The 17724-nt window shown below is 35.9% G+C and overlaps 1 non-coding gene across 1 annotated transcript; it reads right to left on the bottom strand.

Moving 5' to 3' along the window:
- Window positions 1–6564: 6564 nt before the first annotated feature.
- Window positions 6565–6670, bottom strand: LOC121206829 (small nucleolar RNA R71). The gene has a single exon (XR_005902001.1). It is a non-coding gene; the product is annotated as a small nucleolar RNA R71 (small nucleolar RNA).
- Window positions 6671–17724: the final 11054 nt, after the last annotated feature.

Raw genomic sequence — 17724 nt, 5'->3', positions numbered from 1 at the left:
GCTGAATCATCGACATTAGGCAATATGCCCGATATTGGAGTAAAAGAGGCTCCGGCCTCACCCGTAGCTGGGACTTGGCCGTATGATCGGGCTGTGGGGAAAGATGCATTGTTTCAGGTAATGCTGAGGATTTTGGAAAGGGTCCCAAGGCCCAATAATGGCACAGGAAATCAGGGGTCCATTCTGGAGCGACTTCGATCAAATGGGACTGAGATCTTTAAAGGCGTGGCTGGTGTGGCTCCTAATGTGTCAAAATATTGGTTGGAGGCCACCGAAAGGATAATAGAGGACTTGGACTATTCTCCTGAACAAAAGTTGAAAGGGGCAGTATCACTACTTAGGGAAGAAGCTTACCAGTGGTGGCTTATAGTGAAAGAGGGCACTTGGGAGTTCTTCAAAACTGCGTTCCAAGGGAAGTATGTGGGTGCGAGTTATGTGGGCACTAGAAGGTAGGAGTTCTTGAACTTGACCTAGGGAAACAAATCTGTGTGGAGTATGAGGCAAAATTTCTACACCTTAGTAGGTATGCAAGAGTTATGGTGGCAACAGACTATGAACGTTGCGTTAGGTTTGAAGATGAACTTAGAGATAGCCTCAGAGTATTAATAGCTCCACAAAGGGAGCGAGTTTTCTCAGAGTTGGTGGAGAAAGAAAAGATAGCAGAGGAGGTAAAGCGCACTGAAGACCTAAATCAAGAAAAAGAAAAGGGTAGGAATAAAAGGGAGACTGAGACTCCTGGTGTTGGACAGAGGACTAGGGCTAGGGCCAGAGATAATGGGCCAATTAGAGCAGGGCACCCTGTTGTGAATCCAGGGCTCCACCTTGTGCTGATTGTGGGAAAGGTCATGTAGGCAAGTGTTGGAAGAGGACGGGAGCTTGTCTGGCTTGTGGATCTATGGAGCATAGGATCAGGAATTGCCCTAGGATGCCAGTTCAGATGCCAAGTGTGGGTAGAGGTAATGTACAACCACCGAGGGGTGGTTAGAAACTGCCCAGAGGCCATGGTCAGGCCAGAGGTGGAAACAGTTTGGGCCGTGGAGCAACGGGCAGAGGTACTGGTCATGCTAAGGCTAGATAGCAAGCGTTGGTCTATGCAGCACGTCATCAAGAGGATGGAGACGCTCCAGAGGTGAATATTGGTAGGTACGTTAACCATAATATGTTATTTATTTACTTTGGAATTAGAGTGTACAGTGGGAGCGTGATGTGGAAGTCTATGCTATGCAGTTGTACTAATAGTTAGGAATTTCGAGGAAAAATTCTTTTAGGGGGTAGAGTTGTAGCGCCCAAAAATCCCAAAATCCCTAACTTTTTTTTTCGGTTTCGATAAAAATTGTTATTAACATTCCTAGTCAAGTGTTAATTATGTGATAGTAGGTCTTGGTTAAGGGTTGAGTTTGAACTTAGGGGTGAAGGAAATTATGGGTTAATAAATAAAAGAACCTTGATGGCAAGTAGGCGGGTTTTTGAATAAATGAAGGAAGAATTGGACACAAAGAGCTTGTGGTGGAGTGGCAAGTGGCGTCACATGTAAGGCAAGAAGGTATGGGGTTCGAATCCCTCCTTGCTCAAAAGAAGGATTTATTTTTGCTTAAGGGATGGACAATGGTGGCATTGAATATGAACTCTGTAGGGAGTGATAAGAGGAGAAATTTCAGGAGGGGATTAAGGGGTATTAGGGAGAAAAATTAGAAGATGATGAGTGAAAAGAGGTGGTGCCGAATTGGGGATTAGGGGATAGGAAATTCGGCTAGAGGCTATATATAGATGCCGAATGTGAGGTTGCCAGGCTAATGATGAATTCTCCCTCACCTTGTTGCCAGAAAACATCTTTTTCTCTAAAGATCTAAAAGCCGAAAATCTCTTGTTCTTCCTTCTTTTCTTTGTGCCGATTTTCCATTCTTCCCTTACCCAAGTTCTCTTCTTGATTCCCCTCTGGTTTTAAACAATTTCTACTTTTGTTTGTGCCAAATAACCTTTTTCACCATACAAGTCTCAATAGCCGAATATCCTCTGTGCTGCCACTACCCTTTCCACTCGATCAATTCTAGTGTAAGTGCTTTGTTCTCTCAATCGATTTTGCTTGTATAGATCGCTCTGTCCCTCACTTCTTCTAATCAGTTTTGGTAGGATTAGTATCGAATCCCAGTCTTTTGGATCCCTGTCGATTTGCTCCTTAGGTGTGAGATATTGGTCAGTGTTCTTCATTTTGGTAAAAGTTGGCTGAATAGGTTTTAGTAGTAAAGGGTGACATATGATGGATACAAGTCACCCAATATGTTTTTAACGATAAAGGTTAATGCAAATCTGGGAAGTACTCGTGATTAGTGATCAAGGAAAAGCTATTAAGACTTGGCATTTCAGGTGAGGTTAAGGTGAGACTTTGGCTTTTGGTAAAGTATTTGATAAGTATATGTGAGTAATCATTGAGTGATATTGATTGTAGGTTCGTGGTAAAGGGGATCGCAGCACGCTTTATTACCAGGTGTGTACATACAATGCACACACACAAGTAGATCGGCAAATCCCGAAATGCTAAAAAGTCGAAAGTTTGGCTACAGTAGTCTTGCGAGTGCGCGAACACTCGTAAGAGGGAAACCGATAGGTTATTTGAGGCCCCATGGGGGATTTCATGGACTTGGGCAGTGTTTTCGCCAACTGGGCTAGAATGGGCTAAGCGGGACTGATGGGCTGTTGGGCCCATAATAGGCAAAATTGGCAACTTGATGTTAAATGATGGAATTTAGATGAAAGCATGAATATGAATGTGATTTGGGCCTAATGGGCCATATGAATGTGATTTGGGCCTAATGGGCCATATGAATGAGATTGTGCCTAGTGGGCCATATGCATGTATGTAGACTTGTTTGGGCTTTGTAAGGGGTTTTGGACTAGTATCTGATAACTGTTTAATTGACATAAAACTTAAATAATTAATTAATTGCGACCGTGGAAGAGTCATAAGGTTAAGGTGTGGCAATGGGTATACGCATGTCTAGGATTAGATCTAGGGAGAGCTTGGTACTTAAGCGATCTTAATGACTCACCTCCTCTTCTCTGGAATCCTACCTGGTGCATAGTATCTATTCACTTTAGCCAACGAGGACTTGTTAACAGGCTAAGGTAAGTAATAAACCTAATAAAGAGAAATTACCGAAATGCCTCTAAGGGCAAAAATGATCAAAATACCCCTATGTGTTGAATGTAAGATTTATGGATGTTACATGTATATCTGCTGTATACATACGATATTCTGTTTAGGTTGCATATGGGTTAGAAATTATGGAACGGAGGAAGTATATGAGGATTGCATGGTTGCTTGACAATCGTGGGTCCACTGAAGGGTTTTAAGCCCAATATGTGATTGGCAGCTTGCTGCAATGAAGGTAGTTCCGCAGTCGGGTTACCATTGATGTGTATCGGATGGGTGGGTCGATATTGATATCCCCATATGATGTGTATCGGGGGACAGAGTTGATGTGTAAAGGTTGGATTATTAGGGTGGGTTACACTGCATTGCATTGCATGTATGATTTTATGGTGATTGATGAATGCTTATTACTTGTCAAAGGTTGTACACACTGAGTTTTCGAAAACTCACTCCCTCTTTTATTTTTCTTAGGTGATGCTCTGTAAAAGGTTTGATGTTTGGAGGGACTCGGAGATGGCCAGCTAGCAGGATGACTTGGACTTATTTTTTAAAAAGAAAGCATATAGTTTCTAGCTTATTAAGTAATTTCAGACTGGAATGAAATAAGGCCTTCCCTTTTATTATTATTTGGATTGTTATATTTATGCGTTGTAATTATGAGAAGGTGAACATGGGTTTCCTAAATCATAGATTGTTTTTCTATGTTTCCGCAACTAAATTTTAAAATGACTGGCTTTCATAAATCATATGTTTTAAATAAGCTTTCGCGATTGAAAGAGAGTTTTTATAAGTTAATTAAGGTTTCTCATTTTAAGAAGGGTTTTCAATGAAAACAATGTTTTCGCTAAAACATTTCAATGTGACGTGCCAGGTTAGACCATAACGTCTGGGCCGGGTTTGGGGTGTTACACTTCTGGGCTAAATCCTTTCTATTTTGAGATCATCGGATTACCCATCCGAGCTAAATCCTTTTCTGCAACACATGCAGGATCTCGTACCATGCAAGCCATAATTTATCCATCGGATTTTCCTTTTCTATTTCAATCGGGACATTTATCATCTTTCATTTACACAAGCCCATTTCATGAATCATCATGCAATGAATTTCTAAATTTTCATACATTCAAGAACATGCATGTTTAAGTATATTAAGTGTTTACTTCAGGTTATACGAACTTACCTGGTAATCGCTTCAGTTTCGTGTCTCGGTTATTTTGAAACCTTTCGTTTTCCACGGTCGACCTCTAGAATTTGTGCCTTGGGGTCTATATCAATGAAATTAGATTATTAATACATCACATTATTCATTTTAGGCCTAAAACTCACCCCCAGGCAAAATGACCATTTTGCCCCTAACCTTTCACAATATTTACAATTTAGTCTTAGGGCTCGTATAATGAAATGCATGTAATTCCTAGGCTACCCAAGCCTAGTTGAATATTATACACACTCATAGCAGCCCATGTTTTCCCTTCATTCTATATTTTCCTACCCATTTCCATAACTTTTACAATTTAGTCCTTTAAGCCATTTCCATGAAATACCACTTAGTAAAAGTTGTTTACCATCATTTAAACTCTCATGCCCCTCCATGAATCATCAAAACACAAACATCTCATGCATGGGTAAATTTTTGAACATGAACCCTAGCTTGAAATATGGGTAGAAATAGAGAGAGCATGTTACAAGGATCTCAAAAATACAAAGAACGTTAAAAACAGGGCTAGGGAGCACTTACTATTAAGCTTGACTATGTTGAAAACCCTAGCTATGGTGACCCTTGGAATTTCGGCAGCATGGAGAAGAAAATGAGCTGATTGTAGCTTGATTTTTACCTTTTTATTCTTAAATTAACCAAATGATCAAAATGCCCTTCATTAATAAACTTCCAAAATTTTCCATTCATGCCCATTTTTGTCCAAAAACTTAGAAATTGGGAAAATTACTCTTTAAGGACCCCTAATTAACATTCCAAAGAAATTTCATACAAATTGATTCTAGAATCCAAGTTTTGCAATTTATTCAATGTGGTCCCTAATTTCCAATAAGACACCTTACACATAGAATTTCTTCATGAAAATTTAACATATGCTTATTTTCATATCCTAGACCTCATAATGATCATGAAACAATTATTTTAACATCAGATTTGTGGTCCCAAAACCACTATTCCGACTAGGCCCTCATTCGGGATGTTACATTTCTCCCCCTTAGGGACTTTTGTCCTCAGAAGTCTTACCGTGTTGTTGCTATAAAACTTTCACTAAGGCTATATTTTTATTCCTCAACTGTTTGACTTCTCTAGCTACGATCTTGACTGGTTCTTCCCCATAAGTCATGTCTGATCTAATTTCAACTTCCGTAGGTGCAATAACATGGAAGGGGTCTGATCGATATTGTCGCAACATGGATACATGGAATACATCATGAATCCTTTCCAATTTGGGTGGCAATGCTAAACGGTAGGCCAACGGTCCAACCTTCTCAGTAATATCGTAAGGTCTAATGAACCTTGGACTCAGTTAGCCTTTTCGACCAAATCTCAAGATCTTTTTCCATTGAGATACCTTCAAGAACACTTTGTCTCCAAATTTAAATTCAATCTCTTTTCTTTTCAAATTAGCATATGACTTTTGCCTATCCGATGCCGCTTTCAAACAATCACGTATCACTTTAACCTTTTCTTTAGTTTCCTTGATCAAATCAACTCCATGAATCTAGTGCTCTTTCAGTTCTGTGTCTAGTACAATGGTGTCCAACACTTTCGACCATACAATGCCTCATATGGTGCCATTTTCAGAATCATCTGGAAACTATTGTTGTAGGCAAATTCTACCAAAGGTAAGTATTTTTCCCAACTACCCTGAAATTCAAGGACGCAACATCGTAACATGTCCTTAAGAATCTGAATCATCTGCTCAAACTGACCATCAATCTGCGGGTGAAAAGCTGTGCTAAAACTCACCACCATTCGACGAAGCTAATGATAACAACCTAGAAGACCCACCACCATCGCCACAACTACCAGCAAACAATCTCATGGTGCGTAACAAAAGGAATCTGAGGGAAAATGTGCTACCGAATTTGGATATGGTTCAAGGGAATATAATGAGGCCAACCATCATGGCCAATAACTTCAAGATCAAGCCAACTATGATCCAAAACAATTTGCAGTTTTGAAGAGTAGTGACAGAAGATCTGAGTCAGAATTTAAAATGATTCCTCTAACTTTGTGATACTTTCAAATATAGTGGGGACACCGATCACGCTATTTGTCTTTGGTTGTTCCCCTTTTCATCAATTGATAATGCCTTTTTCTTGTTTAGATTCCTAGGCACCAGGATCCATAACTACATATGACAAACTTGCAGGAAAGTTCCTATAAAATTTTTTCCTTATTAGTAAGACGATCCAAATAGGAAGGGAAATTTCTATGTTTAAACAATTAGAAGGAGAAAGTTTTCACAAGGCATGAGAGCATTTTATAATGTTGATTCAGAAATGCCTACACCACTAATTGCCTGAGTGGTTACAACTGTAAATTTTCTACAATGGGTTGCATATACACGCAAGGTCAAGATTAGATGGAGCCGTAGGAGGTATCCTAATGAACTAGACGTATGAGGGTGTGTATGAATTAATAGAAAATATGGAAATAAACACTTTTCAGTGGAAAACTGAGTGACACACATATGGCCAAAGACAATCTATGGTAAATGTTGTCCAAAAGGATGAAAAATATAAATAACTAGTGGACAAAATTAAACACATAGAGTCCAAAAATAGTGCATTATTTATATATGGGGGAGACAAACCACTTTTCCATTATATCAACAATCCAACAGAGAACGCAAATTACATTGAGAATAGGGGTGAAACCCTTATTCAAATACTTATAATCTCAAATAGAAAGATCACCCGAACTTGAGATGGGAAGGAAATCATGAGGAGGAAATATTTCTAATCAACTTAAAAACACTAACTATCAACCTTCTTATTTATAGAAACCTCTGGAAAAGGGCCAACCCAAATGACAGTACTGTATATGGTTAACATTTGGATAAAATCGAGGGGGAAATACAGTCAATGAAGACAGATGTGAAACAGGTGCAGTCTGAGTGCACTAATTCAGCAAAAACATTGACTAAGCTTGAAGGTCAGATGAGCCAATTAATGAGCATAATAGGAGATATTAAGAGACAAATTGGCATTGGTATCACTAGTAACACTAAAGATATTCCTCAAAGATAGGGAAATGAGAAGGTGAAAGCAATCGTACTCCAATTGAGTAAAGTACTGAGTAGCCCGGAGAACCCAACTAAAGAGGTAAATAAAAGGAATTTTGATGATCTTCAGGAAAAACCCTTAGAAGTTGATGATGAACAAAAACCAAAGGAAGTAGTTGACTCGTAAATTGAACCAGAAAAAGAGACAATTAAAGAACCTATCATTGGAAAGATATCATTCCCTTCAAGGTTGGAAGAGAAAAAAAAAGGGATGAAGACGAGTTTGTAAGCTTTCTAAACTTGTTCAAAATATTAAATATCAACCTACCTTTAATTGAACTAATTGAGAAAGTCCCTAAGTACTCCAAAATTTTAAAGGAAATCATGTATAGGTGTAGGAAAATTAAGGTAGGTGAGCAAGTTATTATGAATGCTTCTTGTAATGCTATTATCTCTAGATAGGTTCCCTAAAAGTTGAAAGACCCAAAAAGCTTTACAATTCCTATAGAGACAGGGAGCATTCATTTCAATAGAGCCTCTATCAACATGTGAAATACTCAGGTTAGGGAACCTCAAGATCACATAAATTACACTACAATTGGCTGATAGATCTTCAGTCCATCCGAAAGAAGTATTGGAAGATGTGTTAGACAAAGTGCGCATCTTTATCATTCTAGAGGACTTTTTAGTTTTAGACTTTGAAAAAGATTGAGAAATAACAATTTTGCTAGGTAGACCTTCTCTAGCTACTTCAAGGTCTACCATTGATCTCGAGAAAAATGAATTAACAATGAAGATCAATGGTGAAATAGAAAACTTTCAATGTGGTCACCAATAGAGTGGGGAAAATAAAAGAAACTTATGGGAGCATTGTAAGGAATTATCTATGTTTAACCCTAATAATCCCGAATCAAGGGACGTACTTCCTATAATCAATGTAGGTCAAAAGAATAGGTTCAAGGAAAGAGATAAGCGGAATAAGGTGGGGTAGCTTGACGAGCAATGGACTAACACTAAAAGAACCAAAGAAACATCCTTACATGCATTAACAAAGCTGTCGGATGAATCCAAAAGTAAAACATGATAATTTTGGATAAATATTTTCTATAAATTACTGTATATTTAACTAACCGTTTAGCGTAGATAGTAACTTATATTAAATTAATGTTTTGTAGGAACTGTGAAACTCTAAAAATTGGAAATTTTGGGTGAAAATAGAGCTAGTGTATCAACACAACAACCATGAGTTGCAACACAAAGGCTAGAATAGAAAAAATCAAGAAAACTATCTCGATGTCATGACACAAAACCGTTGTGTCATGATACAAAACCATTGCATCATGTCACAAAACCTCGATGTTGTGACAACAACAAACTACCAGGTGGTGTAGCGACATGGAACCCCGGTGTCGCAACATCGTTGCAATTTTTTGTAGGGTTGACCAAACCCATTTGCACAACACGGTGGACTAACCTTCATTTTACCCGATTTTTAGACCTAAAAACCTCTAGTTTTTAGTCTAAACACATCTTAACTCAAACTCTAAGTCTTTTCTAAACATTAAACCCTCTCAAATACTCTCCATCTTCAAAATTCATAAAACCCAATTTCTATTTCTCAAAAGGTTTATTCAGGTGCAGAATCATCAACCACTCGGGGAAAAGCAACCAAGGTTTCAAGAAAATCAAGGTTAAGCATTCTTTTTCTCATTATTGTTGTTATTTTAAGATTATTGCCCAAGGTTTCAAGAAAATCAATAGTATTGAATATGCCTCCAAGAAAGGTTAGAAATAAAAATAATTAATTGAAACCTTCGACGATTCCAAATCCCTTTAATTCCCCAATTTCAAATGTTGAGAAATCTAGAACTTCAGGTAAATACATTTATTTGAAAGAGGAGATTTGAACCATCGGTAGTCCTCTGTCAAGAGATATGGCCATTGGTTAGATATCATAGATGAGAATGTTTTTGTACAATCCTAAAAGAATCTGTCGTGGTCCCTGTAGTTTAGGAATTTTATGCATCTTTACATGACCAAGAGTTTAGAAAAGCCAAAGTTTGTAATGGGAAATGATACTTGTACGAGGGAAAGAAGCATGAATTACCCCTCATGTTATTTCTAAATTTTATAATGCTCCATTTTATGAAAAAAAATTTATAGAAGAAACTGATTTAGAATATTTTCAAGATATTAATATTGAAAACATTATAAACTTCCTAACAGAGGGGAGGGGTGAATAGAAATATCACCCAGGTACTAATGTTCCAACTTCCTTTAATTAAGCAATAATGTTTCCTGAAGCAAAAATATAGATTCAATTTTTGTGCACCAAAATAACTCTTGCTCTAAATGTTTCTAATGTTAATACTTTTAGAGTGGTTTTGCTTTACACTATTTTTCTTAAAAAAATAGGTATGCATCAGAACGTGGATATGTCAAAATATGAAACGATGCATCAGCAGACAAAAGGTTAGAGTCTTCGTTCCCCACTTAGTGACGACCTTATGCAAAAGAGAAGGCATTCCGATGGCAACTATGGAGCAATCAATGAAGCCATCCTGAAGCATAATTTGAGACACTTTGTATACATAGTACACTAAGCTTCGGGCTAAATAAATTAATGTGTGGAATAAAAGTCGGCAAGAGATGATGGTCGCTCTAGCTTCATCTCAAAGGAAAGGAAAATCGACTATTCAATAAGAAATTGGCGAGAGTAGTCATCCCAAGCTAGATTGGATGATTGTAACACCCTTAACCCATATCTGTCGTCGAAACAAGGTTACGAAGTGTTACCAAAATTTTTCAGAACATTTGCAGATATTTCAAGTTAATTACCATTCATTTTTCGAAATCATTCATAACGTCCCTTAAATGGAACCTCGAGGCCCAATATAAACATTAAATTTGAATCGGGACTTAATCGAGAACCCTAAGAATTTTCATGAACTTTTTAAAATTTTTCCAAGTTACAAGGCTCACCCGCCCATGTGGTCCAAGGGACATGCCCGTGTGACCCTGGGGCACGCCCGTGCTATAGGCCGTGTTCGACCCTGTGTAACTGTCTGACTTGTGCACATAGTCGTGCCACACGCCTGTGTGCTACACCGTGTGGTCAATTAATTCATTTCAAAATTAGATGCAGGCTTCACACGGCCAAGACACACACCCGTGTGCTAGGCCATGTAGCACACACACGGCTGAGACACATGCTCGTGTCTTTGCCCATGTGTTTAATTTTGAGCATTCTGTTTCACGAGTTTAAAGTGCAAGGGACACATGACCTAACTACACACCCATGTACTCGGCCGTGTGTCACACACGATCTAGACACACGCCCATGCCGACAAAATAAAGCCATTCCTAGCTTCATTTCTCACCTAAAATCACCCTCATGACCTGCACTTGAATCACACATCCAAATACCAACCATTTCAAGCATTCAAATCACATAGTTTCTATCATTCATCATGGCATATCATTTTATGCAGACATGTCTATAATCTTACCTTAGTTAAGTCCTCAAGTTAGACATAGTTTCAGCAATTACTTAACATATATGTCGCTACCATAGTTTGACATTACAAGTATATTAAAACAAACCATTACTAGACATTCCAATGGCTAGATTACAAGCATCATTTACATTTACATGCCAATATGGCCAATATATCCTATACATGCCATTACAACCATAATTGTTTTACCATATTGTACCGACATGGGCCAATGGATAGTGTGAGTGATATCCGCCAAGCTTCCAATTCAACGAGCTTTCGATTTACTATAAAACAAGGAAATAAAACTACAAACCAACGAGCTTCCGATTTGCTATAAAACAAGGAAATAAAACTAAGTAAGCATAAAATGCTTAGTAAGTTCGTATAACATGATACTTAACTTACCATTCATTCTATTTTGAGGTAACTATATAAGGCATATTTAATCAATTTGACCTCAAGCCCTACACACATCCTTATTGCCCTTGTTAGCCATATATTCCATAATAACATCAAAATATATATGGGTTAGCAACAATCAAGTTTCCATGCACATATGCTTTACACATCATGTATTCATTCAACATGTATAAATCATCTATTTATATTACAAGTATAATTTCATAATAGTTCATTTTGAGTTCAGATAATTTCATATCAAACTTTACCCATATTACTTGGAATATCAAGGTCACGATTAGTACACTCAAGGTGTACATATTCATTAAATAAATTCCATGTACAATATTATCATTTCATATTTCCATATATCAATCATCACGTATCGTCATTTTTACGTGTTCCAGGCCGATATGTGAAATAACTCATTTCTTATTCACATATTCACATGTCAAGAACTTTTACTTGTTGAATTTATTCGAAATATCGATGGATACACAGGTAGTACACTCGAGGTGTACGAATCAGAATCTGTCAATTCATGTCCAATGGTACCCATAAGGTACTATTTCATAGAGTACACTCTTGAGCCACATACATAAAAACAACAGGATTACCAGTCCAGGCTAAATCCTTTTTATAACATATGCTCTAAAGAGCTTGATCTGGATTACCCGTCTGGACTAAATCCAATCCATAACATATGCTTGAGAGGACTTATATCAAGATTACCTGTCCGAGCTAAATCCTTTCTGTAATGAGGTCAATAGGATTACTCGTTCAAGCAAAATCCCGTCAACAACAAATGCAAGACCTCATTCATTTCGGGAAATCACATATCCATTGATTTTCCATTTAATCAATTGGGATTTAAACATTTTTCAAGCATTATTAGGCATGTGAATATTCCATACATCCATAACATTCGTATAATTCAAGTAAACACATTCCACATTCATTTCAAGCATATAAGTAACATTTTCATCATTTATCCTTTATCACTTATCAGACATTATCATTTAATTTAACATTTTTATTTATCGGGCTTGATCAGATATGTAATCATGTCACATATCTGTGACATTTATACAATTTACATAAACACAATGAATGCAAGCATGTAAATAAACACAATTTAGTTACACAAGCTTACCTCAACAAATGTTCGTATACATAATATCTACTAATTCGACATTTTCCTCTTATCCTCGTTCTAGCTCCGAATTTGGTCTTTCCAGATCTATATGAGTAAAATTTACATCAATTTATCATATTTCACATTCAAGTAGACTCAATTTTCAACCTAGGCAAAATTACCATTTTGCCTCTAACTTTTCCATAAATTCCCATTTCGTCCCTAGGCTCGGAAATAAAATTTGTTCAATTTACTCCCTATTTCAAGCCTAACCAAAATCCCATTACAAAATTTATAGCACACGTATTCATAAAAATTTAACATTTTTCTTAATTTTCACAACTTTACATTTTAGTCCCTAAATCATGTTTTTATCAAAAATCACTTTGTAAAAGTTGCTTATCTATCAACAACATTTCATTTTCTACCATAAATTTCTAATTTTCAGCATATACATCCATGACCCATTTTTCGTACTTTGATAACTTCTCAAATTGATCCCCCAAATAGATAGATTAAGCTATCACGATTTCAAAAATATCAAAATTTCTAAAAACGGGCCAAGGAGACTTACCCAATTTGGCCATGAAAGTTTCTTCTCTCTTCTAGGGTTTCCATGGAATGTTTTGGGGGAAGAAGATGATAAAAATGATTTTTATTTCTATTTAATAATTTATCATCTTTTAATAATCTTGATTTCCAATTTAGTCCTTAGCCTTTTTCTTATTTTCCATGGATGAATCATCCAAAAATATCGACATATTTTTTATTAATGGTCTAATTACCATATAAGGACCTTAAGTTTTGAATTCCATAGCTATTTGATCCTTGTAGCTACTAGAATCCAACTTTTGCATTTTATGCAATTTGGTCCTTCTTGTAAGTAAACACAAAATCGGTAAAATTTTCTTATCAAAATTTTCACATGACATTTCTATCATATTATGGACCACAAAATCGGTCCTTCTTGTAAGTAAACACAAAATCAGTAAAATAAATTTTATTTTCGGCTCGAATTTGTACTCCCGAACTAGTGTTCCAATTTCACTGAAATTGGGCTGTTACAATGATACACTAGATGCAAGAGTCGGGCCTGATTTTGAGGAATTCATTCGACAAAAAAATATTTGGGTTCCTAATTATACACCAAATATGTTTGGGCATATGCATCCATAGTAGGAACAAGAGGAGCAGGAGAGCGAAGAGGAAAAAGGAACTGAGGAAGGGGAGGAAGATGATAAGATGAATAATTGAACTTCTAATTTTTGTTTTTAAAGATTGTATTAAATTTGGGATGATTTTTAATTTGTTTAAATTGTTAGGAGTATGAGTAATAATAAACTATTAGTTGTTTGGTGTTTTGTTTAAATTTTCTACGTAGGAACCCCATATAGTAGATGCACAACAGTTTTGAGTTGTCAACGATCAAAAAAAGAAGCACCCACCAATAGCTCAGCAAACTGTCACGATCAATTGGGTAACTTCTTTCCTTATCTTTTATTGGGCTACATATTAGGGGTAGCATAGAAATTTTGTTTTAAATTGTTATGTTTTTCTTTGATTTCTCTTGTCAATTGTGTGTTTGAGCTTGTAGAAATACAAGTGATTGGTTAGGAGCATGTGCATAGGTTGCTTGTATTTACGGTAAAGTTGGCATGATGATAAGTGATTGTAAATTTTTTTATTATTAGACTGTTAAGTTCTATATATTACACTGTAAATAGGTATTAAGCAATCAAATTTACCAAATGATTATAGAAAATACAAGGAAACGAGCTTGCTAGTATGAATAATAAATTGTTGAATTTGTGATTGTTTGGTTGACTAAATTTTTTAATATTGAGATACCTAGGGATGACCTAAGGAATTTTTTGTATACACTCAGAGCCAAAAAGCTAACTCTATTTATTCATATTTAGTACTTAATTTGAGCTAGAAAACCATTCTTGATGAACCTTTATACAAAACCCAAGCTAAAAACTATAATTTGTGCTTATCCTTTTCTTTGGTCCTGAACTGCCTGATTATAGACATCTGGCCTTACATATTGAGGGTTAAGTAGATAAACTATGGTGGTTTTATAAAAATAGAGTGATAGAAAAGATCAGTGGAGTATAGTGATTATAGGTTAGCTTAAAAACGAAAAAAGAAAATTCAAAAGGAAAATTAAACGAGTAGAAAAAGTAGATGAAAAATAAAAGCAATTGTGAGTGAGGTTTTGTGAAGAAGAAAAGTAACAATGTCACAACTATAAGAAAACTGTAACAGCCCATTTTCAGAGTAATTAGAACAGTGGTTTTGAGACTACAAATCTGATCCCAAAAGAGAAATTTATTTTTGTAACACCCCTAACCCGTATTCGTTGCCGGACTAGGGTTATGAGGCATTACCAGACATATCGGAACATTTAATAATCAATTCACAAATATCATCCACTCATAGTCAAACATTATTTCAAATTCATCAAACATTATTTCAAATTCCCTTTCTTAGGTCATCAAGATCTTAAGCATGCTTTAGGAAGGGGTCAGAATTAAACCGAGCACATACAAAATTTCTCAAAAACTTAACAAATTTTCAAAGTTACAGAGGTCACACGCCCGTGTGAACAGGCCGTGTACCTCACACGGCATTAGACACACCCGTGTGTCTAAGCCGTGGTTAAACAAGGCATACATAATGATTTGTACCACACTTCCAGAGACATGATCGTGTGCCTTGGTCGTGGTCGAAACAGACTTAGGTCACACGGTTGACCACATGCCCGTGTGTCTAGCCCGTGTACCCTTTGAGATGGCCACACAAGCCCATGTGCCAAGGCTATGTACCTCACACGAAAACCAGGCATGCCCGTGTGTCTAGGCCTTGCTCGAGACTGACTTTAAATTGTAGGACTACCCCAGGGGACACACGGTCGTGTAACATAACCGTGTGTCGCACATGGCTGAGACACACGCCCGTGTCTCTACCCGTGTGGACAAAAATAGACTATTTGCAAAGCCAATTTTCCACCCTTAATGGTCATCCTTACAAATCCAAAATCAAAGCACAATTCATGACCAAATAACAACCAAAACCATTATCAAACATGCATAATTCAATCCATAATATCACCAATCAATTTCTTTCTTATTATCCAAACCAAAACATACCAAAATCATATACCAAACTCATTCATTCATACATGTCATTATCCCAATTTTTCACATTCATTCTCATATCAAAATCATACCACTTCCATAACTAATTCACAGAACTAACTTACCAAATTGACTATTTCTCACTAGGCCATTTATGCACATCAACACATACCATTTCTTAACACAACTTATATACCAAAAACCACACCAAATAGCAACTTTAATCTAGCCATATCACATGGCATGATATACACTTCAAAAATCATATTCAAATACTTCTAGCTTATACATGCTATACTTCAATATTCACATTTTCAAAAGGTACCAAAATAAAGTTCGATAGTGTGGTGATGATCCTCGACGATCCCCGAACCTACAAAATAATTGTAAACACACACAAAGTAAGCTTTCAAAAGCTTAGTAAGCCATATACAAATAAACTTATCTCATAACACATTTCTAAACCAATTCATTCATATAGCTCATTTGATCATAATTCACTTATATATAACACATTTCATTCTCATAATAATTCATACATATATCATATGTCCACAAATGTACATATACTTACGTTTCATTCTCAAACATGATATACATTTCAAACGTACCTAAATTTGATACACATTCACATAGTCATTTGTTTCTCGGAATGCTCGTTGAACCGTATGGAATCAAATAGGATACGTGGATAGCTCAAAAAGCTTGTACAATGCCAACATCCCAAACGTGGTCTTACATGTAATCAAATATCGATGCAACTGTCCCAGACAGGGTCTTACACAAAATCAAATATGATGCCGATGTCCCAGACATGCTCTTACACGTAAATCTCAAATTGATGCTAATGTCCCAGACGTGGTCTTACACGAAATAACATATTGGAATCCTATGTCATGACATATGTATCCTAACTATTCCTAAGGTTTGTACGGGACATTTTAAACGTCATCACATTATCTGTACTTTCTCGAATTTCTCATATTCAGCTCAAATAGCCATTCATCACTATTCAATAGCATATAACCAATAATAATTCAATTCAAAACACATTTATTTGTATATCAACTTACCTCGTACAGGAATGAACGGAAACGAACTACTATTCAACTACTTTCAACTTTCCCCAATCTAATTTAGTTTTCTTTGATTCTTGATCTATACACATTCAAATTTAACTCCTTTATTCACCAAATCATTCAATTCAATTCAAAAACATATAATTAGGGAATTTTACAAATTAGTCGTCATATTATCATATTTTGACATTTTAGTCCCTAATTAACAAAATCACAAAACACACAAAATTTCCTTATACACATACTTGGTTAAATATTCATGTAGCCCATATATGCCCATATCTTTCATTTATTTCACATTTTAGATCTCAAAATTTCATTTTCTCAATTTAGTCCAAATTACTCGAATTCATCCAAAATTCAAATACAAAACATATTAATCTAACGCGTCTTTCATTTTTCATCAATTAACATCACAAAGCTCACAATTTCATCAATGAATCAACTCAAAATCTTCAATAATTTCCTAAATTGAGACATGAGCTTCATAAAACACTTTGACAATGATTACAAAAACATAAAAATTATAAAAAAACAAACAAAACACATACCTTAATTAAGCCAAAACCATAGTCGAACCCTAGCAAGCTTTTATGCTTTCTTTTCTTTTCAATTTTGACAAACCAAGATGATAATGCATGAATTTTGGCTTTTGTTCTGTTTAATAAATCTTTTATTGACAATTTACCAATTTAACCTTTTTAATCTCATTTAAAAACCACTAACTCATGTACATGCATGTCCATTCATAATTCAAAAGGTCTAATTGCATCATAAGGGCCTTTGCTTTAAAAAGCCATAACAAAAAGACACTTTTAACAAATAACTAGCCACTTTTACATTTTATGCGATTAAGTCCTTTTATCAAAATTAGGCACACAAACAATCAAATTTTTATATGAAACTCACAAAAACTTAATATTAAAATATTTTTCTAACTCGAATTTGTGGTCCCGAAACCACTATTCTGACTAAGGTTTAAACCAGGCTGTTACAATTTTAATATTATTTTATGATCTACAGAATTATAGAAATATCGTGTGAAAATTTTGTTAAGAAATGTTACCGGTTATATGTCTAATTTGATGAAAGGA

The sequence above is a fragment of the Gossypium hirsutum genome, chromosome A09, assembly GCF_007990345.1.
Source record: "Gossypium hirsutum isolate 1008001.06 chromosome A09, Gossypium_hirsutum_v2.1, whole genome shotgun sequence".
Classification (NCBI taxonomy): domain Eukaryota; kingdom Viridiplantae; phylum Streptophyta; class Magnoliopsida; order Malvales; family Malvaceae; genus Gossypium; species Gossypium hirsutum.
The sequence above is the reverse complement of the archived record's forward strand: the minus strand, read 5'-3'. Positions and strand labels throughout refer to the sequence as shown.